At 56.4% G+C, this 23,820-nt stretch overlaps 2 long non-coding RNA genes across 7 annotated transcripts; one reads left to right on the top strand and one right to left on the bottom strand.

Annotated features, from left to right (window-relative positions):
* Positions 1-373: 373 nt before the first annotated feature.
* LOC140608147 (uncharacterized) lies at positions 374-11,539 on the bottom strand. 4 transcript variants are annotated; one of them, XR_012010176.1, is made up of 4 exons: positions 11,428-11,539; positions 6,415-6,721; positions 4,001-4,168; positions 374-3,725 (listed from the first exon to the last, which is right to left on the bottom strand). It is a non-coding gene; the product is annotated as an uncharacterized lncRNA (long non-coding RNA). The 4 variants fall into 4 exon arrangements; XR_012010177.1 differs by having other exon boundaries at positions 11,432-11,515; XR_012010178.1 differs by lacking the exon at positions 11,428-11,539 and adding an exon at positions 11,108-11,239.
* On the top strand, positions 11,270-22,346 carry LOC140608154 (uncharacterized). Of its 3 annotated transcripts, none has more exons than XR_012010187.1 (6): positions 11,270-12,046; positions 17,887-18,161; positions 19,061-19,132; positions 20,943-21,048; positions 21,622-21,868; positions 22,149-22,346. It is a non-coding gene; the product is annotated as an uncharacterized lncRNA (long non-coding RNA). The 3 variants fall into 3 exon arrangements; XR_012010180.1 differs by having other exon boundaries at positions 11,285-12,046; positions 17,887-18,057; XR_012010181.1 differs by lacking the exon at positions 11,270-12,046 and adding an exon at positions 15,253-17,796 and having other exon boundaries at positions 17,887-18,057.
* The last annotated feature ends 1,474 nt before the right edge of the window (positions 22,347-23,820 follow it).

Here is a 23,820-nt window from a genome sequence, read left to right as displayed (position 1 = left end):
CCGGACTCCTGACCCACAGGAACTGTGAAATAATGAATGTCTTTCCCCGTACACTGCTGAGTTTGGGGAGAATTTGTTACACATCGATAGTTAATCAATGCAATCTGTTAAGAAATACGGCTTTCTAGGATTGTTAGGGATGGGCAAGTAGCCATTAGGGGAAATGAAAAGTATCACAGAATTTCCAGATTAGAGGAGCAGAGAATATGAGAAACCTGAGCAAATCCACAGAGGCAACAAAATGCGAAAGGGAAAATAACAATAATAAGGTAAACATGAACTAGAAAAACGTTTAATAAAATTAGTTAATATGTAATAAAATTGAAGCTAAACCCAGTATATATCATCTATCATAAATTATAAATTTTTTTAATAAATTAATTTTTTATTTGTGTTCAATTTACCAACATACAGAATAACACCCAGTGCTCATCCCGTCAAGTTAAATTATAAATTTTCCTAACAAATTTGAAGGAAAGAAATAAAATCCAGGTAGAAATTGTTTACATGAGACACATCTGAAGCAAGGATACAAAAGAAGGTTGAAAATTATTGTTGAGCAAAGAGGTATCAGTTTTAGTATATGTGCTGCCGAAGTGAGCACGAGCAAAGAGATATCCGACAAATGCAGACAAAAGGAAAGCATCGTGGTGATATGAACATTAATCATCATGGAATCTAAGAGGAAAAATACTGAAGGACAAAGAGGGAAATTATGAAATGTGAAGGTACAATTCACAGGAAAAAGAGAACAACCTTTATAAACACATATGTACCAAACAATGCGGTAGTCCAACACGTAAAGCAAAAATCTCAGGAATACATAGAGAACATGACAAATATACAACTACAATAGGAGGCTATAATACAAAAGGTTAATTATCTGAATATTCATTATTGGAACCTCTGCAGTTAAGTGGCTGCTTTGGGAAATAAAAGTAGTCCTAATGCAACAACAACAACAATAATGATTTTAAAAAGCAGCAGACATGGAGCGCCTACGATGTGGCAGCTATATTAATCCTCGAGGTCCATACCACAAACTATGTGTCATGATTATTACTGGTTGCCAAGATGGCTATAATAATTCCTCCCATCCGGGCAGCCCGGGTGGCTCAGCAGTTTAGCGCTGCCTTCGTCCCAGGGCGTGATCCTGGAGACCCGGGATCGAGTCCTGCGTCGGGCTCCCTGCATGGAGCCTGCTTCTCTCTGCCTGTGTCTCTGCGTCTCTCTCTCTCTCTCACTGTCTCTCATGAATAAATAAAATATTAAAAAAAGTAATTCCTCCCATCCTGGTACACATAACCTTTACAATATCACTTTATCAGTCCCTCTCTTAAGAGGTAGAGTCTATTTTTCAATACATTGAATCTCGTCTGGCTTCGTGATGTGCTTTGACAACAGAATGTGGCTGAATTATTTTTGTGATATTCAAGCTGGGCCACAAGTGGCCTTGATACCTCGCTCTTGCCCCTTTGGAACGCTCCCACCATCATGTGAAGAAAGCTGAACTCGTCTTCTGAAGACTTGTGGCCAAGCACCAGTCACTGGACACTTGACTGAGCCCATTTTCAAACATCCAGCCTCAGATGAGTTACCAGCTGCATGAGTAATGCAGGCAAGAGCCCCAGAAGAACCACCCTGATGAGTCTAACCCAAATCACTGAGTCACAGAATTGTGAAAGAATAAAATAGTTGGTTAAAATTTTTTGGAGTGACTTATGTTATAGAAAGAGATAACTGATAAACCATCACGCAAATGAGGAAACAGGCACAGAAGAGTTGAGTAGTTTGCCCAAATTTTCAGTTATTAGGAGGTTAAGCCATGATTTGAATCTGGGTACCAATGAGCTGAGATGTTATAAAATTAATCCCCGCCCAAGCATTCCTCTCAGTTTGCAGTTAGCATCTCTCTTAGGCAAATACATCAACATTTTTGATGGTTGTAGAAATATTCCATAATGGAATACAATACCATTCAATTGCAAAGTGAAACTATAAATTTTTTTGGAACTATAAATCTTTAAAAAATGTAGGGTATTATGCAGTAGGATAAATCAATATATAGGATTTTAATTGTTTTTTAATAAAAATACATTTGAATTTCTTTTTTAAAGATTTTATTTATTTATTCATGAGAGACACAGAGAGAGAGAGACACACACACAGGCAGAGGGAGAAGCAGGCTCCCTGCGGGGAGCCCGATCTGGGACTCGATCCCGAGACCCGGGGTCATAACCTGAGTTAAAGGCAGACACTCGACCACCGAGACCCCCAGGTGCTCCTGAATTTTGATTTAAAACGTGATATTGGAGAGTTCCTAGAAGCACATGCAGAACCACTAAGAGTAGTAAACAATGGACAAGAGAAATTTTACCAAAATTAAAAAAGAGGGAAAGAGAACGTTTTGGTTATTGTGACAGAAGCTGCTAATGGCCACCAGATATTCATTCTCCTCTATTGACAGCCACCCGATTTTCATCAGTGGGGTGATGTGCTCAGTTAAAAATTCTATGTCCCAGATTTCTTTGACATCAGGAGTAGCCATGTGACATTTTGGCCAGTGAGAACGTCTACTCGTGGGGTTTCTGTGAAAAATATTGTCTTGCTGCTAAATAAGGGAGAGCCTCAGCTAGTGAGAACATCTTTGCACTGAGTCCCGCCCCCCTTCTTTGAGTTGCCCCGTGGATATGGTGCCTGGAGGTGCAGCAGCCCTCTGGAGAAGGCAAGGAGGAAAGCAGGAGCACCCCGAGGACGGCCGAGCGGGAAGCCGGAGGAGCCGCATCTGCGGGGCTTTCCTTGAGCAACGGCCCCCCAGCATGTCCATCCGCCCTTGGAGTTTTTGTCATATGAGAAAAATAAGCTCTTAGCTTGTTTGAGTTGCTAAATTGGGTTTCTGTCAAATGCAATCCTGACTGATACAAATAGCGAAGGATTAAGAGAGACCCTCAGGACGGTCGCCGAAGCCATCAATTACCTTTTGCAAAACATAATAGCGCTGCAAACGTCAAATGTGAAGTGAAGGGTGTCTTGTCATGCTATCACGCAATTTTATTGGAAACATTATACTTCCAAAAAGTCAACATTAGATTTATTGTTTTTAAGCAAACTTTTCATTCAAGTATGACATACATATGGGAAAGTACACTTGATTTATATTTTGTTTGTTTTAAAATTATTATATTGCAATTATAACCTGGATTTTGGTAAATATCACATAAAATAAATGCCTGTTTCGTAATCTTTGGTGTCATGCCTCACCATACAATGCCAATAAAACCTTCTTTTTACTTTTTGCATGATATTTTGCCTATATCCCAAGTGGATTCACTTTAAGTGTTTTTTTTTTCTTTTTCCTCTAGTACAGGTGTTAAATACCGATCATATCCTGTATCTCTTCCAGAAAATGGTAGATCTTAGTAGACAAAGATGTAGACGATTTTATAGCACAGCTCATCGTTACAGGTTTTACGCTGTAAATGGAAAACTTACAGTCTTCTCTCGTCTTCTAGATGGTTGTGAACATCAAGCATGTGCTTGTCCACCAGCAAAACCTTAGACAATCTCGATGAAATCGAGATTTTTACATGTCACATTCTCTGATTATATCCCATTGAAAATGAAAAGCAAGGATGCCTGAGTGGCTCAGTCAGTTGAGCATCTGACTCTTGATCACAGCTCGGTCCTGATCTCAGGGTTGTGAATTCAGGCCCCATTTTGGCTTTCTTAAAAAAGAAAAAAGAAACAATAATTAAAAAAAAAATCCCTTCAAAAAATCATGAAGGAAAACAAACCCATAACACTTGGAAACTAAACAACCTCTTCCAAGTTATCTGGACCAAAAAAGAATTAAGAAGAACATTTCACACTGATAACTAAGGGATGAGTTAAAATCAGATGACAATTCGTAGTAAAGAAATTCTTTTAATATTAAATAATAAAGTGAAAAAACCACACCTAAGTATTTAATTCAAGAAATTAGAAAGAAAAAGGGGGGCACCTGGGTGGCTCAGTTGGTTAAGCGTCTGCCTTCTGCTCACGTCATGATCCCAGGGTCCTGGGATTGAGCCCCGCATCAGGCTCCCTGTCAGAGGGGAGTCTGCTTCTCCTTCTCCCTCTGCTGTGCTCACGCTTCTTCCTTCTCCCTCTCTCTCAAATAAATAAAATCCTTAAAAACACAAAAAGAAATTAGAAAGAGAACAATACAGAAGGCCACACCATACACATTCACATAGTAGGAGGAACTATTAAAGGTAAATTTGCTAATAATGAGATAGGAAGCTGAAAATAATATAAAGGTAAATGAACCCAAATTTGGCCCTTTAAGAAAAAAAACAAATAAATAAATTCCGTTCAAGTTAAATTTTAAAAAAAGAAAAGGTAAAAATAGAAAGTTTCATTAAAAATGAGCGAGTAGTTCTGAGTACAGACCTCATGGTATGTATCTTTATGGCAGTACCTTTGTAATCTAGAGGAAAGTGGGAAATTTCTAGAAGATTATCAGTTTACTCGGTTACGGGTAGAAAAAAAAAATCTAAGTTGACCAAAAATCATAAAAGAGTTAAATAGCATGAATAAAATTCTGCCCTAGGAAGGTGGCCTATTATTCCGCATTGTTTCAGACACTGGCTAATACAGTAAGAGAAGAAAATGAAACAAGTGGTAGACATACAACACAGAAGAGACAAATGTAATTTCAATTACTCTGAAATATAATTTTATTATAGTAAATCTTCCTATCCGGAAACATGATATATCATGTAAATAATGCCTTTAATCTTTTAATAAGATCTAAAATGTCTCCTTATAAATGCTGAACTTTTCTTGTTAAATTTATTCCTTATTGGGGCACCTGGGTGGCTCAGCGGCTGAGCAAAGGCAGATGCGTTTGGCTCAGGGCGTGACCGTGGGGTCCCGGGATCGAGTCCCACGTTGGGCTCCCCGCAAGGAGCCTGCTTTTCCCTCTGCCTGTGTCTCTACCTCTCTCTGTGTCTAAGTAAGTAGACACGAATAAATAAAATCTTTAAAAAATAAAAATAAAAAAATAAATGTATCCCTTAAATAAATAAATAAATAAAATCTTTAAAAAATAAGGATAAAAAAATAAATTTATCCCTTAAATAAATGAATAAATAAATACAATCTTTAAAAAATAAAAATAAAAAAATAAATTTATTCCTTATTGTTTTCCAGATCTTGTGAACATTGTACCCAGATCTCCCCTCTTCTCCATGTCTATTCATAATCATTTATTGTGGGCATTGAGAAAACCATTGTTTTTGATCTACTCATCTGAAATCTGAGAACCTATGAAAATCTCTTATGAATTAAAAAAAATTAGCATTGGCACGTAGGCATGATTCTTTATAGCACCATAATTTACTTCCCCGTAGTGATGCACATTTATTTCTAGTTTTGCCGCCTTGCACATAACGATGCAGGAAATGTCTTTGCCCGGATATCATTATATGCTGACCTTGTAGGGTCTGGAGAGTAGAGTTACTGGGTTAAGGAGACGCCTGTGCTGGAGCTGAGACCCCCGGATGCACAAGAAAGGAAGAGATCTTCCTACTGAAACTTTATTTCAGTTTCATGTAGACCAGGAATCTTATTACTTTGGGGTAACCTTTCTTCTGGGTGTGAGTCTAGGTGTGGGTCCCCCAGGTGCCCAGGGAGTCCCGTCTCCTGGCTCCGTATGGGGGGGCAGTGCTCCGGCTGGGCTAGGGCCGTCCCGGGGGCCTGCTGTCACCTCCTGATGGAGCCCAGCGTCTCCCTGCCTTCCTCAGAACGGCTCGGACGCCTGGCAGCACTTCCTTGCTCTGTCCCCTGCAGGCCACCCATCTGCACCCCAGTCCAGGGGAAGCTTTCCTGAAGGGCGGGGTGCAGAGCTGGAGGGGGCTTCCTTCTCCTGAAACCTCTTCCTGCCCGCCTCCTGTTTCTCCAATGTTCTCTCTGGGCCCAGCGCCTTCCCTGTTGACTTAAGCGCTTGGTTTTAAAAAACTAAAGCTGGGGATCCCTGGGTGGCTCAGCGGTTTGGCGCCTGCCTTTGGCCCAGGGCTCCATCCTGGAGTCCTGGGATCGAGTCCCGTGTCAGGCTCCCTGGATGGAGCCTGCTTCTCCCTCTGCCTGTTGTCTCTGCCTCTCTCTCTCTCTGTGTCTCTCATGAATAAATAAACAAAATCTTTAAAAAATAAACGATAAAGCTGTATACTAAATACCTTCCCCTGCCCCCCAACTTCTGTCCTGAGATAATGGGGGCGGGGGGATGGCCGAATGCCTGCATTGGATGCGTGGAGAGGAAGGACCAAGGGAGTTGGGGGAGGGAGGGGATACCAGGTGGAGAGAAATAAAACCCGAGATAACACGCCGAACAAATCTGCCGCAGACATTTGAAAATTGGAATAACTAGCTCACCGCCTGGGCCTGCAGAGCGCTGCCCTCCCGCCGGCGTGGACCTGCGTGCGTGTCTACCTCCTCCAACCTCAGTAGCTCCAAGTGCTGCTGTTCTTTCAGACTTTTGTCCCCTTGCAGGTGCTGTTCTCATCCACATGTGCGGACGCTTAGAAACGTGGAGAGTCCTGAGTGGCTCAGGCCGTAAGCACCGGCCTTTAGCTCAAGTCATGTTCCCGGGGTCCTGGGATCGAGCCCCACGTCAGGCTCGCTGCTCGGTGGGGAGTCTGCTTGTCCCTCTCCGTCTGCTGCTCCCCTGATTGTGCTCTCTCTGTCAAATAAATAAAAATATTAAAAAAAAAAAAAAAAGAAAGAAGAAACGTTGAGAGTCTTTCAACATCTGCAGCCCCTTTCCTGCGAGCTGCCCGGTCCTACCTCTGCCCGTTGTTTTCTATTGACTCATTTGCCTTTGTCTCCTATTTGCAGGAGCCTTTGCTTATTGCAGGTCACGGAGGCCTGGAAGTGGTGGATCAGGGTTCTCCCCAAGGGCTAAGCAGGTTGTCGGAAAGATCCAGGGGGTCGGGAGCCCGCATCCCACACGTGCACAGAGGGCCCAGGACTACGGGTGGGACAGGGGAGCGAGCAGGCCGTGGGCCGGGCCAGCGTGGGGCTGAGGTCCTTAGAAAGGGTAAACATAGTGAAATAGGGGGCCCTGGTGGCCCAGTCGGTCAGCGCCGGGCTCTTGACTTCAGCTCAGGTCAGGGTCTCAGCTGTGAGATGGAGCCGGGGTGGGACCCTAAGGTTCTCTCCTCCTCTCCCTCTGCCCCCCACCCCTGCCTCAAAAAACCCCCCTAACAAAACAGTGAAATAGATGAAATAAAGTACAAGGGAGAAGAGAAGAGACAGGCAGAGATGCTCTGGGCCAGTGTGCAAACCCCCAATCCCACACCCTCTCCCCCTCTTCCTTGCAATGCTCGCAGCAAGGTGTAGGTGACCTTAACCATCCCCAGTTAGTGGGGGATCCAGAGGGGGGAGAGGCGGAGTGGCTCCCAGAGGAGGTGGGGGAGCCGGGAATGGGGCTTGACCCGGGGGACCCCGCGCCCTCCACAGCGCTCAGAAATACTTTTCTTTTCTTACGTCCCTTCATTGTTTCCTGTTTCACTTCCCTGTTTTTGGTCTTTCTCTAAGGACTCCCAAATAAATGTGTGGATCACTAGTGTGCACTAGCACACGCCTGGTCCCTGTCCCAGAGACTGTGGCCCTGGGTCGGCACCGCCCCCGCCCCAACCCGCAGCCGCGGGGACCCGCCCGGGACCTTCCCTGCGGCGGCCTCGTGGGTGCGGGAGCCGGAGGGGGGGGGGCGGCCTCGTGGGCCCGAGGGCAGGGGGCGGCCTCGTGGGTGTGGGGGGTAGAGGGGGACATCGTGGGTGCAGGCCGGGGGGGCGGCCTCGTGGGTGCGGGAGCCGGACGGGTGCATCGTGGGTGCCGGGCCGGGGGGGGGGGGGGGCGGCCTCGTGGGTGCGGGGGGTAGAGGGGGAGGGACATCGTGGGTGCGGGCCGGGGGGGCGGCCTCGTGGGTGCGGGAGCCGGAGGGGGGCCTCGTGGGCGCGAGGGCGGGGGGGGCGGCCTCGTGGGTGCGGGGGGATAGAGGGGGACATCGTGGGTGCAGGCCGGGGGGGCGGCCTCGTGGGTGCGGGAGCCGGACGGGTGCATCGTGGGTGCCGGGCCGGGGGGGGGGGGGCGGCCTCGTGGGTGCGGGGGGTAGAGGGGGAGGGACATCGTGGGTGCGGGCCGGGGGGGCGGCCTCGTGGGTGCGGGAGCCGGAGGGGGGCCTCGTGGGCGCGAGGGCGGGGGGGGGCGGCCTCGTGGGTGCGGGGGGATAGAGGGGGACATCGTGGGTGCAGGCCGGGGGGGCGGCCTCGTGGGTGCGGGAGCCGGACGGGTGCATCGTGGGTGCCGGGCCGGGGTGGGGGCGGCCTCGTGGGCTCGAGGGCAGGGGGGCGGCCTCGTGGGTGCGGGGCGGAGGGGCGGCGGCCAGGGCTGCGCAGGTGCGCAGGTGCGCAGGTCCAGGTGGCCTGCGGCGGGGCCCGGGTCCTGTCCAGCTCTGGGGCCTCCGCAGCCGCCACCGCCCGGTGGGTGCTCCGCGCGCGGTGCCGACCGGCCCGTCCGTCTGAGCGGCCCCCGCGGAGCCCGGGCGACGGCGAGCTGGAGGCTGCCCGCGGGGTCGGGAGGCCCGGCCCTTCCCCGCCCCCCCACCGCTGCCCGAGCCCAGAAGGCGCCCCGAGCCCCCGCGCCACTCGTGCGCTCCGCGGGTCGGGGAGGGGCCCCGGGGGGTGCGCAGGCCCCGCCCGAGCCGTCGGGTTCCCGGCCTCCGCCCAGCGCACGAGCGCCCGCCGGGAAGGCGGAGGGGCGGGGGCCGGGGCGGCGCGAGGGGGCGGCCCTGCTCGGGGCGCGTCGCGGGGGCTCCCGGCCTGTCGGGCCCCGCCGTGCGGCCCTCCCGCGGCACCATCGCCGGGCGGCTGCTGCCATCTGGTGGCGGCGCCCGCAGCCTCGCGCTTGGCGGGGCGGGGGAGGCGGGGGAGGCGGGGTCCGGGTCGGCGCACCCCCCGCGCCCGCAGAGCCCCCGCGTGCGCCCCGCCGGCCGGGGAGCCCCAGGCCTCCGCTCTGTGCTGCTCCGAGTCCCCGAGCGGCCGGGACGGGGCAGGCAGTGCGGCCCAGTGGTGGGCGCTGCAGCGTCGGGCGGAGCTCCCCGTGGCTCCCCGTGGCTCCCCGTGGCTCCCCGTGCCCCGCCGGGTATGCGGTGCGTCGTGGGGCCGAGACGAGGGCGCGCCTTGCAGGAGCCTCCGCCAGCACCGCCCGGGCGCAGCCCGCAGAGCCCCTGCCCAGGCGGAGCCGCTCCTGGGAGATCCCACGGCACCTCTCAGCTCCCCGGACCCCTCCTCTGTCTCCCCCTCCCTCCCCGCCTCTCCCCAGGGTGCAGCCCTGGCCCGGGCAGGATTCTCAGCGTCCGCATCTGTGAGCGGGGCCTGCCAGTGCCGACCCGGCCCCCAAGCAAGGGAAGGGGCAAGAACGGCTCGGCCTCCGACGGCAGGTGCCCCTGGCCGCCAGGTCTCCCGGGCCTTCCACCTCCAGGTGCCCAGGGCCTCATGCTCTGCGGGAGCGAAGACGCTCCCAGCTGCTGCTCAGACCTGGACGCTCCGACCGGACCCTGGGCCACAGGGCCTCTTTTCTGAGCTTAGGGGATCTGGGTAGCTTGGCTCTGCGGCCTCCCAGGTCACAGACCAGGGAGTCTGGATCTCTGAGCCCCTCCCAGCAGGCCTCACTGAAGCAGTTGCCTCACCCCTTCGCCGACGCTGCAGTGCCCAAGGACAGTGAACTTTAAAAAAGCAAAGGCTGTTGGGACCCCCTCTCGTCCCAGGAACTGTCCCCCAGTCTTGGGTTCAGTGTGTGCGTGCAGGCCCGGGGTCTCAGACACCTTCCCGTAGGCCTGTGGCCTTAATTACTTCTCGGTCTGCTGCAGGGGCCTAAGGACCAGCGTGACAGCCAGGTACACGGGCGGGGAGGGGACGCCTCCAGCAGCTGCTGCCACTCTGCCTGGAAAGCGACGGCTCCAATTCAAAGGTATCAAATATTTGCCTAGCTGTTCAACATTTCTTCAAATAATATACTCACGGCTAATTCATATCTAGACTCGATGTCTTCATCTCTCCCAGGCCTCCCTCCTGGATTAGCCCGTCTTGTCTATTCTGGGAGAAAGTTGTCCTACATTCTAAAAATAGGCCCTGGAGTCTGGACACTGGCCCGCACAGTCAGCAGAGGCTTTTTTATTTGTCTCGAGGGCCGTCCCCTGGGGGCAGGTGCAACAGGCCCAGAGCCACTCCCGGGACAGCCAGTGCAGATGCCCAGGGGCACGGAGCAGGTGGGGGCCTCCTGAGAGGTCTGTTCTGGCCGAGGCTGCCGCTTGCCTCCAAGGATGCACCCCCCCCCCCAGCCCGGCTCCTTGACCTTTGAGGGAAGGACAAGACCCACGTCAGAAACAAGGTCCTTGCTGCTCCTTGCTCCCTCCTGTACGGGTCCTTCTCTCCTTCAAGGTTAGAAGCGCAGGACGTCTCTGTGCCGGCCAGGACCTGGCCAGAAGCAGGCGGCTTGCTCCTTCGGGTCTCTGGGGACAGTTTGATAAAGGGACTTCTTTTCAAAGGGGAACCCACGAAGGAGGCACAGCGCCCTGGGGCGAGTAGCAGTGGGGCTCTTCCTCCCCTGGCTGCAGGGCCCGAGGGGAGAAGCTCCCTGAGTCCGGGGGCCGCGGGCTGTGTGGAGAGTGGCAGGTGACAGGAGCGGGGTGCGGGGAGCGAAGCCGGGAGGATGCCCCCCCAGCACTGCCCAGTGTGTGCTGGGCCTCCCCACGCTCCACCCCACCCTGAAGGCAGAGGGAGCCCTGGGGGAGGCCCGCAGAGCAGGCAGGGACGTGTCCAGCTCCCTGTCCTCCCCCCCTGGGGCCCCGCCACCCACCGGCCCCCTTCAGGCCCTCCTTGTCCCTGTCCTTATGCTCTTGGGGCCTCGCCCTCTGCATCTCCCACTGACTCCCCTTCCCTTTGTTTCCCGGCTCTCTCTTCCCCCTGTGCCCCGAGGGAAGGAGGGCCCTGGCGGGGGGGGGGGGGGGGGGGGAGGCGACACCCCTTTCCCAGTGGATGGAGCGGTAGCGGGGCCCAAGGCTCACCCCACTGTCACCTGCCGCCGCTGGTGCCCGAGCAGCCGAGCCCTGGAGACTGGCGTCCAGGATTCTCGGCTCTTCCTTCTCTGATCTGCTCTAAATGAGGCCAATCAGGACACTTTCATTTTATTACTTCAAGGACTTCCTCGTCCACTTCCTCTCATCCTGCCGCCTTGGCCCGGAATTAGTGAGGAGGAGTCGCAGCACCTCTAGCCCCCGCGAGGCCCTAATGAGCGCTCCTACTGGGCTCACAGCCGCACGGCTGGCAGGTCCCCGCGCTCCAGGCGCACCCCCCCCACGGGCCCGACCCCCACCCATTCACTCACTCACTGGGCGGAGGGCCTGGCTGAGCCCCGGGGTGTATACGTAGCGCTGAAGGATGCAGGGAGGCTGGGGCGCTGCCTCAGTTTCCTCTTCTGTTCAATAGGCGTGACAGTCCCTGTCACCAGGCTTGCTTAGGCCTGGTGTGACGTCACAGGGAGTTGTGACATAACAGCAACTTGTGCCCAGTCCACACATGTAAAGGTAAAGCATCAAGGGGAAGGCGGGGCCCCCAGACTGGGGCTGAGGACGCGGACCTCGGGCAGCAGAGGCAGAAACAGGGATGGACTCGCACCCCCAACGTCGGCTCGGGTTTTATTTTATTTATTTATTTTTAAAGATTTTATTTATTTATTCATGAGGGACGTAGGCAGAGGGAGGAGCAGGCTCCATGCAGGGGCCCGAGGTGGGACTCGATCCCGGGATTCCGGGATCACGCCCTGAGCCGGAAGCAGACGCTCAGCTGCTGAGCCCCCCCGGGCCGCCCTCGGCTCTGGTTTTAAATGGGGTAAAATAATCCCCAGGAAGACCGTCCCGTGGACGAGGCGTCCCCTAGCAGCGGACCTCACCCTGCCCAGAGCGCACTACTCTACTCTCCCAATCTGGGACGACCTGTAGAGGCAGGTAATGCAAAATGAATTTTCATGTTATTTTTGCTTATTTTTGAAGCCCATTGGGCGCATCGTGGCTGATCGCTGCTCTGACATTTTTCTTCCCTCATTAAGAAAGTCGCCCCTGGTGGGTTACCTGTGCTGGGCTCCGAGCAGAGAATAAATATCGCTGGCATCCACTTTCCCGTGCTCCGTCGTGTAATTAAGAGAAAGACACCTGCAGGAGGCAGAGAAAGGAGAGGGCCGGAAGCGGCCAAGGGGTTACTCTCCGAGAACTCCCCAGCTTTGGAGAGCATCCAGACGTCGCCCTGCATGACCTCCTCCCTGACCGTTGGGGTCGCCCTCCACCTGTGCACCCTGACACCGTTCCATTCGGTGCCGGTGCCGGTTGGTTTTCTGTCAGCGCATCTCGCACCCCTGCTGTGGTCCACAGCCCTGTTCTTCCTCCCTTTGGCCGAGGGGCCTGCTTTCCTCCGGGGCCCACCCTCCATGGGGGACCCGTGCCGTCTGCGGGGGGGCCACGCCAGGGCGGTCGGGACCGTCTCAGGACTGGCCGGGAGCTGCTTCATGAGCCCTCCGGGGCTGAAGCTCAGCCACTTCGGCATCAGGAAGAAATTGTCTGAAAAAGGAGGCAGACACGTGCCTGGCTGGCCGAGCCGGTGGACCAGGCCACTTAGATCTTGGGTCTCGAGTTCAAGCTCTACATTAGGGTTAAAGGTCACTTAAAACCAAAAAAAAGAAGGAGCTGGACAGCTGAGCGCCTTGTGGGATTTGGGACCTGGGGTCCCGTTGGAGCCCTGGACTTTGCAGACGGGCGCTGGGGGCCTCCCGCCTCCCTCATCCTCGCCCTGCCCAGCGACTGCCCGGAGCTCGTGCGCGCGTCGGCCTCCAGAGGAGGGGGACCTGGCACCCTGGGCACCCCGGGCGCGGGTCTCAGGGCTGCAGCTCGGGAGCATCTGTAATGCCCTCATTTCCTGGTTTTGTTTTTGTTTTTTCCCCAGAGGTGGTCCACCAACGGCACGGCAGCTTCAACGAGCTGAACCCCCACCTTCCTCCCCTGTCGGAGCCCCCGCCGGTGCTCCCCGAACCCAGGGTGTGAGCTGCAGTTGGTGCCAGGCCAGCCAACCTGCGTCAGGGCCACATGTGTCCCCTTCACACCGGGCCTTTGTCCTGCGTCTCCGCAGAGGGCTTGGAGTCTGCGGCCAGGCCTTCCTTTTCTCCCCCCCCCACCCCGTGCCCTCCCCGCCGGCTCAGGTCCTGGAGGGCAGGGGCCTGGCGCCTCTGGAGCCTCCTCCTCCCGCCTGGCACCAGGGCTCAGCGCCGCCTCCCGCGTTCCCGGTGCCCACGGGGTGTCTGATGAATGGATGATGGGCGATGGACTAACAGGAACGCAACCGAGGTTTGCAGACATACCCCGGTCTCGCCGGCTTCCCCCGGACCGTGTGCCCCTGTGCCCCGGCGGGAGAGGGAGGCCCACGCGGCGGGCGCCCCGACCCGTGGTGCCGCCGATGCCCCTCGGGCTCCCCCGTGTGAGCGAGCAGCTCCCCAGCCCGGCTGCGGGGGCCCCGACTGCGGTACACGGGAGGCCACCAGCCGCGGCCACAGCCCCCCTGCCCCGTGGGGCCCACGCTTAGCACCCACCACGCCCCACGGACGCTCGGTCGGCGGCTGCCAACGGGGCCCCGGGGGCGGGGGGCGGCGTTAATCCGGCCCTTCCCGGGTGTGCGTCCGTTCCCCAGAGACAGACTGGCCGGGCCGCCAGCTTTCCGCGCCGCTCTTGCCGAGGCAGAAGCAGTCCACGCTCCGAGCGTCTGCACGCTGCCGTACGGGTTCTGCGGGGTGTTCTCATACAGGAAAACTGGCTCCGGAAAACAGCTGCGCACGGCCTCGCACAGACAGCGCCACGCGGCCGCGGGTTCTCCTCTCGCCGCCCAGCAGCGGGGGCGCCGGCCCTGCCCGCCCATGGGCCTCGGCCACTGGAGACCAGGCGGCTCGCGGGGGGCCCTGGGCAGGGGACACGCCGCCCGAGGCCAGGACACGCGTGCCCGGGCGGGACGCCGCCAAGTCCCTTCACCTCAGTGGGACGCCGGGACCCGTCGTGGCCGCAGTGCTCGCCTCTGCGGGGAGGGGGGCCGGGCCACAGGGGTCGCGGCTGCTGGGGGCTGGGGACGCAGCGACACTACCGCCCGCGCTGGCAGCGGCTGCCTCTGCTGGATTCTGGCCCCTGCCCTCCGCTGGCCGTGTGACTCGGTGGGGCTCCTTAACGTTTGTGCCCGACGTCCTCATCTGTACAATGGGGACCACACGATCGTCGGGTTTCCGCCGGGCCTAGATGAGTTCGTGTGGGTTGGTTCCCCCGGGCAGAGGTGCGGACACCTGGCGCCTGGTGCCCACTGGCCGGCCTCCTCCTAGCGGGGCCTCTTTCCACCCAGAGTCGTCTCCAGGACGCAGCCCCCGCCCGAGACCAGGCCCCCGAGGGTAGGAGAGCCCAGTGCTCCCGCCCGGGAAGCCTCCAGTATGTTAAGTCGGTACAAAATGCCAGAGCGAGGTTACATCCGTTACGGTAAACTGAGGACGGTTACACAGCGAGTTCACGGCTTTCACCAGACGCTTGGCAGGGCCTCCCTGGACAGCCCCCGACACACGGACGGCAGCCTGGCTTGTGCCCCCCAGGAACGCTCGCCGGGGGGCCGATGGCCCTCCGTCCCCTCCGTCCCCTCCCGGGCCCGCCCTGCGGCCTTCATGGGGGAAGGTAGGGAGAGCAGACACGGCCTGGCTCCGGGCCCGGCGGAGGCCGAGAGTAGGTGCTGGGGCCAGACCTCGGCTGCCGCCCCCGGAACCTTCTGGAACAGGCTGAGGGGCTGGGGCCGTGGGGAGGCGGCCGGGGCCTTGCTGCAGGCCTGGCCTCCTGGGGACCCCCCCCCCCCCCCCCGCTGCCATGGCCCAGCGCTGTCCCAGAGCCCGTGGAGGACGTTCTGGAAAGCCGGGCAGCCCAAATGACAGAGAACACTTAGCTCTTGGCCTGTTCCCTTCCCCCGGGACTGAGCGGCAGGAGTGGGGATGCGGTCAGTGCGCGGCCCCTATAGTGGCAGCAAGTGCCAGGTCCTACACCTGCTCCTTCCCGGCTGGCTCTCTCCTGGCCCGGAGCGGGGTGGGGTGGGGTGGGGTGGGGGGATGGGGGTGGGGGGAGGCTCTTCTTCCCCTGCGGGAGCGGCCTTCCAGGTGCCTCGGGGCTCAGCCCGGGAGATCCTGGCCGGCAGGCTCAGAATCCGGTTCTCACCTTCCTCCCAGGACGCCCACCTCGCTCCTGGCTGGGCAGGACTGTCACCACCTGGCCGGGGGGTGGCCCTATGATGCTGGCACCTGCTCTTCCCCATTCCAGAACAACAGCACACCCCACGCCAATCAGGCCCAGGCGTGGCTCGGGTGCACACTTGACCTGCGTGCCCACTGCAGAGCCTAAACCAGGCTGGGGCTGCTCCTGGAGGGCAGGGGGTGTTCTGAGCGGGGGGACTAAGGTCCAGGGAGCAGCTCTCGGTGCAGCTGCAGCAGAGATGCCAGCTCGGGAAGACAGGCGGTGGGTGACGGGGATAATTGGCACCGTGAAGGCTGGGGGTCAGACCTACCACGCTGTGGCTCCAAACCCAGCCCGCTGTGACCAGGCACCTGCTCGGGCACTGCCTGTCACTCCCCTCCTTGCCACAACATCCCCATCTTTTTGTGCGTGGGGGGTTAGAACAGGGAGCATCAAGCCAGCGGGAACGGCCTTGGTTCCTCTCCTTCCCAGAGAACCGAATGCCCACACGTGCTCTGGTCCAGCGCGGAGGCTCCCACACCCGAGCACGCGTGACTTTTCCTGTGCGCAGCCGGGAGCCTGCAACCACACATGCTGCCCGTGGGTGATGCGGGGCCCTTTGGGGGAGCTCAGGCTCCCCGTGTGTGCAGAGCCCTGCGGCCACTGGACCGCAGTCCCACAGCCCAGCCTCGGCCACCTGCCCCTGCTCCCCAGTCACTTCCACTGCGCCCCACCCCGCCCACTCAGGCCATCAAGACTTTTCTCTTGTCCCTCACGTGGCCGGATTTGTTCAGGCAGCGGCCACAGCACCTACAATTGTGCCCTGAGCATTTGCTGCTGTGGACCCTTGATCCCTGCTGAGGACGGCAGGTGCTCGCGGGGCTCACGGCGAACGTGGGAGGATGGATAGGACCCCGTGGGAGGCGCCGGGGAAGCCCTGCCCCTGCCCCCTTGGCATCCGCTGTCCCCATCGTGCAGCTAAGCCCGTCCTGCCTGTGGGAAGTGCCAGCGGCTGCAATCTAGGGACTAGCACCCTGTAGGGGACAAGGGAAGTTGTGGATGGAGCCCAGCTCCTCGCCGTCTGGGGGCCTGAGGCCCGCTCTCCGCCGTGTCCCCGGTCCCAGGACCTCTCCCTGCAGCAGAACCAGCTCACTGGCCCTCTGCGGCCTGGGCTCCTTCCGTCCCTGCCTCACGATCCAGCCCCCCGACAGTGCCTGGAAAAGCCAACCCTTTGCTCAGTGTGCCCAGCAGCCTTCGGTGACGGTTCCTCCTCGGGCACAGGAGGTGCCTCAAAGCCCTAATCCCGGGGGTGTGGATATCCCGCCCCAGGGAGGACAGCAGGGACAGGTGGGTGGTTTCCTTCCCTCGGGCGTTGGATCTCAGGTTCCTGGGGAAAGTGGCACCTTTGGTCTCCTGCCTTCTCCTGCCCCACAGACAGATTAAACCAAACAAGGTGGAAAAAAGTTGTCATTAGAAAAAAATCTTGTGGCCAACGGCTGCCCGAGGCCGGGGTCTGGGAGGAGAGACGGAGCTAAAATGCTTCGGAGAACCTAAGGCCTGGAACCCGGCTCCATCCAGAAAGAGCTTCGCAGCCGGGACCCCAGCGACAGCCACGGGTGGGAGCAAAGAAAGTTTCCAGACTCCTCTCTTCCAGAGATAGTTTCAAGAGCTTTATTTTTCTTGCCAGTTGGCTAAGAAGCAAAAAAAGGAACAATAGATTCAAGCTGAAATAATTTGCATTTATGATGAACACAAGGAATATCTACCTTGCATTTTCCTAAAAAAGAAAAATTAAACCCCGTTTTTAATTAACTGATAAACTATTAATCAAATTTTTGCAATGTTAGGTGACACATTATTCATTTAGATAGAATGACTGTGAACTTAAACTAATCAAATCTGATTTGCCCACATAGGCTTGATTGAAATACATTTTAACTAGCATATACAAAGAGAAAATCTTGGATTTCTTACCTAATCTTCAGAGTATACTGCTGAGTTAATAAGGGCAGTTTTTTTTTTTTTAAATGAGACCACCATTTCTTCATCTGCATATCAAAATCAAGAGGAACTTAATTGCAAAACACATATTCCTGAAATCTAATCATTACACTGCTTTAGGGTATTTTATTGAAGCATGTTAAATTATGGACAGAATATTAATGATGGAGCTAATCAAACCCAATTAGTCACTTCTAACAATAGTCACATAAATATACAAGTCAGGTACTAAAGTACTGTAGATATGATGTAAAATTGTTAAAATATTAAATGTATGGGATATTTATGAAATATTCATGTAGAATTTAAAGCCAAAAATCATCGGGTAAGTCACTTTAAAGAAAACAAGTTAGGCAGTGTCCTACAATATTTGACTGGAATTCACAAGTTTTCACCTATTCTTCAGGTACGTTCGAATCCAGGGGATTAGCGAGTCTATAATCAATCAATCAGCAAATTCTAATAAGGTGACTTACCATATTCATGACCCGGTATTTCACTCTTGCATCCCGAGATTTTTTTTTTTTTCAGTCTTTTGTTTTCTGACTTTTTTCAAGGCCTGCTGGAAGGGTAGGTCTGGAGTCTTGGGGCCTTGGAAAAGCTGCCGGAGGGGTGCATAGAGCGTTCCGGGGCCGTGGCATCTCGCGTCCACCCCCATCGCCGGGGCAAAGCCAGGCAGGACAAGGCAGGGAAGCCCCTGCCCGGCGGATGTCCCCCTCCTCCCGCAGGTGAGGCTTCAGGAACAGATGCTCAGAGGCCCCGGGGAGTCCCAGCTTTGGCCTGTGAGTGATCTTGGTGGAAGGTTCCAGGCCCGGGAGCCAGGCCAAAGCAGGTAAGCAGCACCAGATGTGGGAATCCCCGCTGCAGAGCCCCCCCTGACCCCGCTTCATCTCGAGCATGGCCGCGCGGTCCCTGACCAGCTTCACACAGGCCTGCGCGGCAATTTCACCGAGGGCCGGCTTCCTTTTATAAAGGGCTTCCCCTCAGAAAGGAGGCGTCGGGCCTCACCACTCACTTTGCAGGCCTTGTCCTATCCTAGTACCCCATCCAGACCCCGGTCTTCCCCTCTCCTGTCATCTTTCTAGAAGGCTGCCCTCCTGCCTCCCATGCTGGGGTCTCTGCTCTGGGGAGACAGTGGTCCCGTGGCACAGAGCCCAGCTCCGGCCGAGCATCCCGAGCGAACATCCCTCCCACCCACCACCCAGCTACCCACCCATCTGTCCTCCAAACACCAAGAAAGAGGATGCCCCAGGCCCCGTGCTGGCCCCTCCCTAGACTTGGGGAGCATAGAAATGAGGCAGAAAGTGTGTAAATTGTGTTGCTTCCTCCTGCACGTCATGTACGCTCCTGCCTCAGATAACGGCACCTTCCTTTTCCTTCCAAGAGCCCCTCTGTCCCCACTTTCGGCCTCTAAGGCTTGGGGGCCGCTCCGCTGCCTGGATCCACAGCGGGCGATGACCCAGGCCTGCCAACAGTGCTCCATCCCTTAGTCCCTGTGATGGGCTCGTGGGTGGGGGTGCGAGGACGCGAGCAGGTGTGGTCCTGAGGGTTTCTGCTGGAACTGCAAGGAAGGAGGAGCCACTCCTGGGCTGTCCTGGGAGCAGAGGCCGCGGCCGCCGCACGCACAGGGCTGACACCGAGGACAGAACAAGTCTCTTGGAGCTCCCGACCTTCTAGTTGCCGGAGCCCATGAATCTCCCCTCTTTTTCTCTCTTTTTATTCCCTCCTTAGCCACTCTGAGTTGTGTTTCCTGTCACTTGCAACCCGAAGAGTCCTGGCCAGTGACGGGAGAGAAGCAGAGAGGTACAGGGACGCTGAGGGGCAGTGCGGAGGGGGGTGGCGTCCGCTGCTTGAGGGGAGCCGGGCAGAGAGCTGCAGGGCGGCTCCCGGAGCACGGACGGGCCCTGCCTGCGCCCTGCCCCGGGAGCCCTCCATGGCCGCAGCGGAGGCCGGTGGGGCGCAGGTGCTCACCTGCAGGAGGTGGTCCCGGTGCGGACACGGTGGGCATCTCGTGGGGAGCACGGCCCCGCGTGTGGCTCAACGAGTGGCTGCAGATGCGCGCGCGTTGATCTATTCTAGCAAGTTCCCATGCCAGCCTAGTACCGCAAACACAAGCTCCTTCGGGCAAGAAAGCCCCTCCTGCCCGGCCTCCAGGGCTCCCCATGGGGCGGCCCTGCCTACCTCCGTGGAGTTGCCCTGCTCCCGCTGCGCCCCCCAATGTGCTAGTCCTCTAGCACCTTCCCCAGCCTCTGGAATCCTCCGTTGCCGTTTCCTTCCACAAGTTCCACCTCCAAAGCCACTACCTCCGTGAAGCCTGCCCTGGTCTTCCCAGCTCACCGGCATTGCCCGGCTTTTGTTGTTGTTGTAGTTTTTAAGCAGGCTCCACACGGGGCTCAAACTCACGACCCTGAGCTCAAAACCCGTGCTGAGATCCAGGTCGATGGGTGACCGACTGAGCCACCCAGGCGCCCCGATCTGTCTCTGGGCTTTCGGATCTCTCATGACCTTGGCTTTCCACGTGTTGGAGTGGGAAGGGGAAGCCTTGGCGCCGAAGCTACATCGGTGTTTGGGCCGGGGCGGGGGGGGGGGGGGTGGGGGGGGCAGCAGGACTAAGGGCTAGACTCAGGGGTGCAGGGCTGAAAACAAGAGCTTAGCAGAAGCTGAGCACCTCTGCAGAGGTGAGCAGGAGAATTTGCAGCGGGGCCCTGGGACTCCTCACAGGACGTGGGAGTGGGGTTCACATCATGCACCTCTAATCTCTAGGGAGGGGCCGTGCCCTTGACCCGGGGGCGGGGCCACGACCCAGGCCCCGACCAGAGCGCCAGCCCCCAGCCCCAAGGGCCGGCAGGGACTCCCTCAGCCTCCTGGTACCATCAGGAGGAGTCGGTTGGCGCACAACTCCAGACCGGGAGTTCCCCAGAGGCTCTGAGATTTGGTTTTGGGTCGTCATGTGGCCCACACCTGGGGGCCATTGGTGTAATTTCACACCAGGCTCAGCTGAACTTCTGTAAAGTATCACCTATACTTTCGAATATTTTTTAAAAATCAGATAATAATGCAAAATCACAAACATTTTTAACATTTTTGCCATTTCTGCCCCAGACTCTTTTTTTTTTTTTAATGCAAAAAGTAGCAGATGACACGATGCGGTATATTCATGCCTCATGGCAGGCCGTGCGTGAGTCGGTTAGCGAGTGTCCCACGTGTCAGCGTCTCTAGGGAGTACATCCAGAAGTGCCAGCTGTGCACTCCCACCACCACGCCTGAGGGGTTCCTTACATCTTCTCCAACACTTGGTATTACGTGTTCGTTTTTTTTTCTTATCTCATGGGTGTGAAATAGTAGCTTGAGGTTGGTTTAATGGCTCTCTCCCCAACTGCTAGAAGCCTCATGTGCCTTTTCTGGCAATTTTTAATCCGCCCCATCCTCACATTGGCCTCCTCCCTCCCGAGATTGGGCTCCCGTAGGAGGCACAGCTCCTGTGGTTTTCGGGCAAACAACTCAGCCTCCGTGTCCTTATCTGCGAAATGGGCAAAGTAATGGCTAATCCGTGAGTTTAGATAATGCAGACCAGCTTTTTTTTTGTTTGTTTGTTTGTTTTTTGTTTTTTCAGACCAGCTTTCAGCTTCGTGGGGTCCAAAGCAGATGAGCAGACCAGTCTGTCTTCCTCCTGCAAGCAATCAGGCCTGGGGTGACGCTTTCATTTTTGTCGAAAGGGGGTGAGTCCAAAGTGCCATTTCTTTTCTTTTTTTTTTTTTTTTTTAAGATTTTTATTTATTTGTTCTTGAGAGACACAGAGAGAGAGGCAGAGACCCAGGCAGAGGGAGAAGCAGGCTCCATGCAGGGAGCCCAACGTGGGACTTGATCCGGGTCTCCAGGATCATGACCTGGGCCGAAGGCAGGCGCCAAGCCGCTGGGCCACCTGGGCTGCCCCCCAAAGTGCCATTTCAATTCGAGCGGAGCTTCTCCGGAAGCTGGGGTGGCAGAGGAAAGTGCGCCCTCTCCCTGTCGCGGCTGAGGAGGGGCAGGTGGGGCGGGGGAGCCGTTCAGAGCTCCGCTTGGGGGGTTGGCTGGAGGCCGGTGCTGCAGGAGCTCCCGCTCCCTCTTGGCAGGCCTCCATCTGCTCTCCGGGCAGCAGCCCGGGCGACTGGCCTCTCCTCCCCGGGGCCCTTCTACCCGTGGGCAGACCCACGAAGGGGAGGCAGGGCCCAGGGTCGGGTCAGGCTGACACCACCAAAAGGAAGCATCTGCTGTGGGAGCCGCACCTGACAGATGATTTATTTCTGCCTTAGGTTCCCCAACGGCCCGGCCTTATCTCTGCTCTGCAAGGCCTCCCAGGCCCGAAAAAAGCAGAAAAACTCTGCTTCATTCAAGACAGGAGAGAACCATCGAGGTGACTTGCCTGAATTTCCCTGGAAAGTTTCCCCGGGGAACATCCTGAAGCAATTTGTCAGCCATCAAGGCGCCATCAAGTCACCTGAACTTTTCGGTTACCCAAAAAGCGGTATTGAATCACCTTCAAAGGAACCCATTTCAAAGGTACAGTTTGATGAGTTTTGGCAAATATCCACACTCGTCTAAGCAGACTCACGTCTTCCAAAATGCATGATTTCTGTGGGATTTGATCCTATTAGTTGAAAACACAAAATTGCAGCTCTTTCCAATTAGTGAGCGAAATCACTGACCCACACGGGGGGGGGACGGGCGTTTGCCGGCTGGATTTTAAGAGAAACCTTTGCGTAGTTGGTAGACGGGGTGGAAAGTGAGCACGTGACCTAGTGATGCCTGCTGCCCATTTGGACCCACCTGTACCTCTCAGGTGCCTTTTTCAGTTGTCGAAGTCATTAAACCAAGTATCAAGAACCAGGCTTCGGAGCTGCTGCCTCGCAAAGTGTTAATCAAGATTTTCAAAAATAATGAAGCACATTTAATCACATTGCCACTCACGAAGAACATCATAATTAATATTTGGGTGAGAGCAAAAAGATTATGTTGTTAATAAATAAGTTATTTTAAATATTGTTTATCTCTGTCTTGTCCTTGTAAAACGTGTATTTTGTGTATGTCTTATTATAAACACAGTGAAATGATACCCCGGGATACAGCAGACTCACAGGCGAGGACTGGATGCAGGTTGCTCCTTCGGGAGGTGGCTTCGGGAAGCCCGAGGGAGGCCACGGGGAGGGAGACGGGGACACACTGGGGACGCACTGGGGACGCTCTGGGGATGCACTGGGGATGCACTGGGGACGCAATGGGGATGCTCTGGGGATGGTCTGGCTCATCCCGAGGAGCCCGGGTGAGGCATCCTGTGGGATGTGTTCCCGTTGTCCCATTGAGGGACGTGGACAGCTGGGAAACTTTCCACTGGAACATCGTCCTTCTGGGTTTGGGGTTGCCCTTGGGATGTCAGCTTGCAGCCACGGTCGGGCCGCCCTGATCAGGGCAAGCTCCACGGGTGCTGGAAAAGCCTCTCGTCTTAGGCAAGCGGCCGGGAGCCAATGCTGGGGCGGGAAGCCGTCGCCTCTGTGGGAAAGAGGCGGCCTGAGTGTCGCCGAACTCAGCCAGGGGCCGAGGACACTCCCTGGAAGGTCTGCGCTTGTAACTGTCCGGTTGAAACCGTGCATCCAAATCCGACTGCACACCCCTCACCAGGAGGCTGTTCAGAAGCCTGTGACCGGGAACAACCGGGTTTGAAGCCATGCGTCGGCCTCGCTCGCCTGACAGCCTCTCCCTTGTGGCGGCAGGTTGGCGGTGGCGGGAATTTTCTAGAAGACGCCTGCAGCCCGGGGCGTCCTCAAAGCTGAACCGAGCAGGTCTCTCCCTCGGGCGCTGGCTGAAGACGGCTACCCCGGGGCCGAGCGAGGTCCCAGTCGCACCACCAGGACACGGGTCATCTCGTCCACCAGGACGCAGAATGTTCCAGTGCAAAGGGCCGGCAGGTCTGGGAACTGGCCGCTGTGCTGCAGGAGGGTTGGTCTCCCCGAGCACGTGGAGGGCTTTAGGCCGGAAGGGTGGCCACGAGGGGCCTGTGAGCCCTGGCCAGGCCGAGCCTGAGTTAGGGACCCCCAGGAGGCCTGGGTGCTTCGGTGCCACCAGAGGCTGTGAGGCCCTGGTGTCCGGGGCCTGTGGATGGCCTGGCGGTCCGCAGCGGGGACCCCGGGATCTACTGGTTGACCTGCCGTGTACCGTGCGCTGCTCAGGCGGGGTACGCGGCCACCAGCACCGAGGTCGTGCTACCCTGGGACCCGAGCGCCACCACTGGCCCTAAGAAGCCCCGCCTGACCGCGTGAGCTGCGGACCCAGAGGTGAGATACTGCCCCCCACACTCACCCTGGAGCAGCAGGCGGGAAGCCAGGGCCGCCTGCCGTGCCCCCGCCGGTACCCGCAGCAGAAGAGGGGCTCCTTGGCAGCTGGATCTGGAGTCTGGATATTGCTTTGTAAGTATCTTTAATAACATCTTTGAAAAAGAGAAAAAAGCAGTGAAAGCA

This window comes from Canis lupus, chromosome 1 (assembly GCF_048164855.1).
Source record: "Canis lupus baileyi chromosome 1, mCanLup2.hap1, whole genome shotgun sequence".
Lineage (NCBI taxonomy): Eukaryota > Metazoa > Chordata > Mammalia > Carnivora > Canidae > Canis > Canis lupus.
Note: the sequence above shows the minus strand (reverse complement) of the source record. Positions and strands in the feature narration are given on the sequence as shown.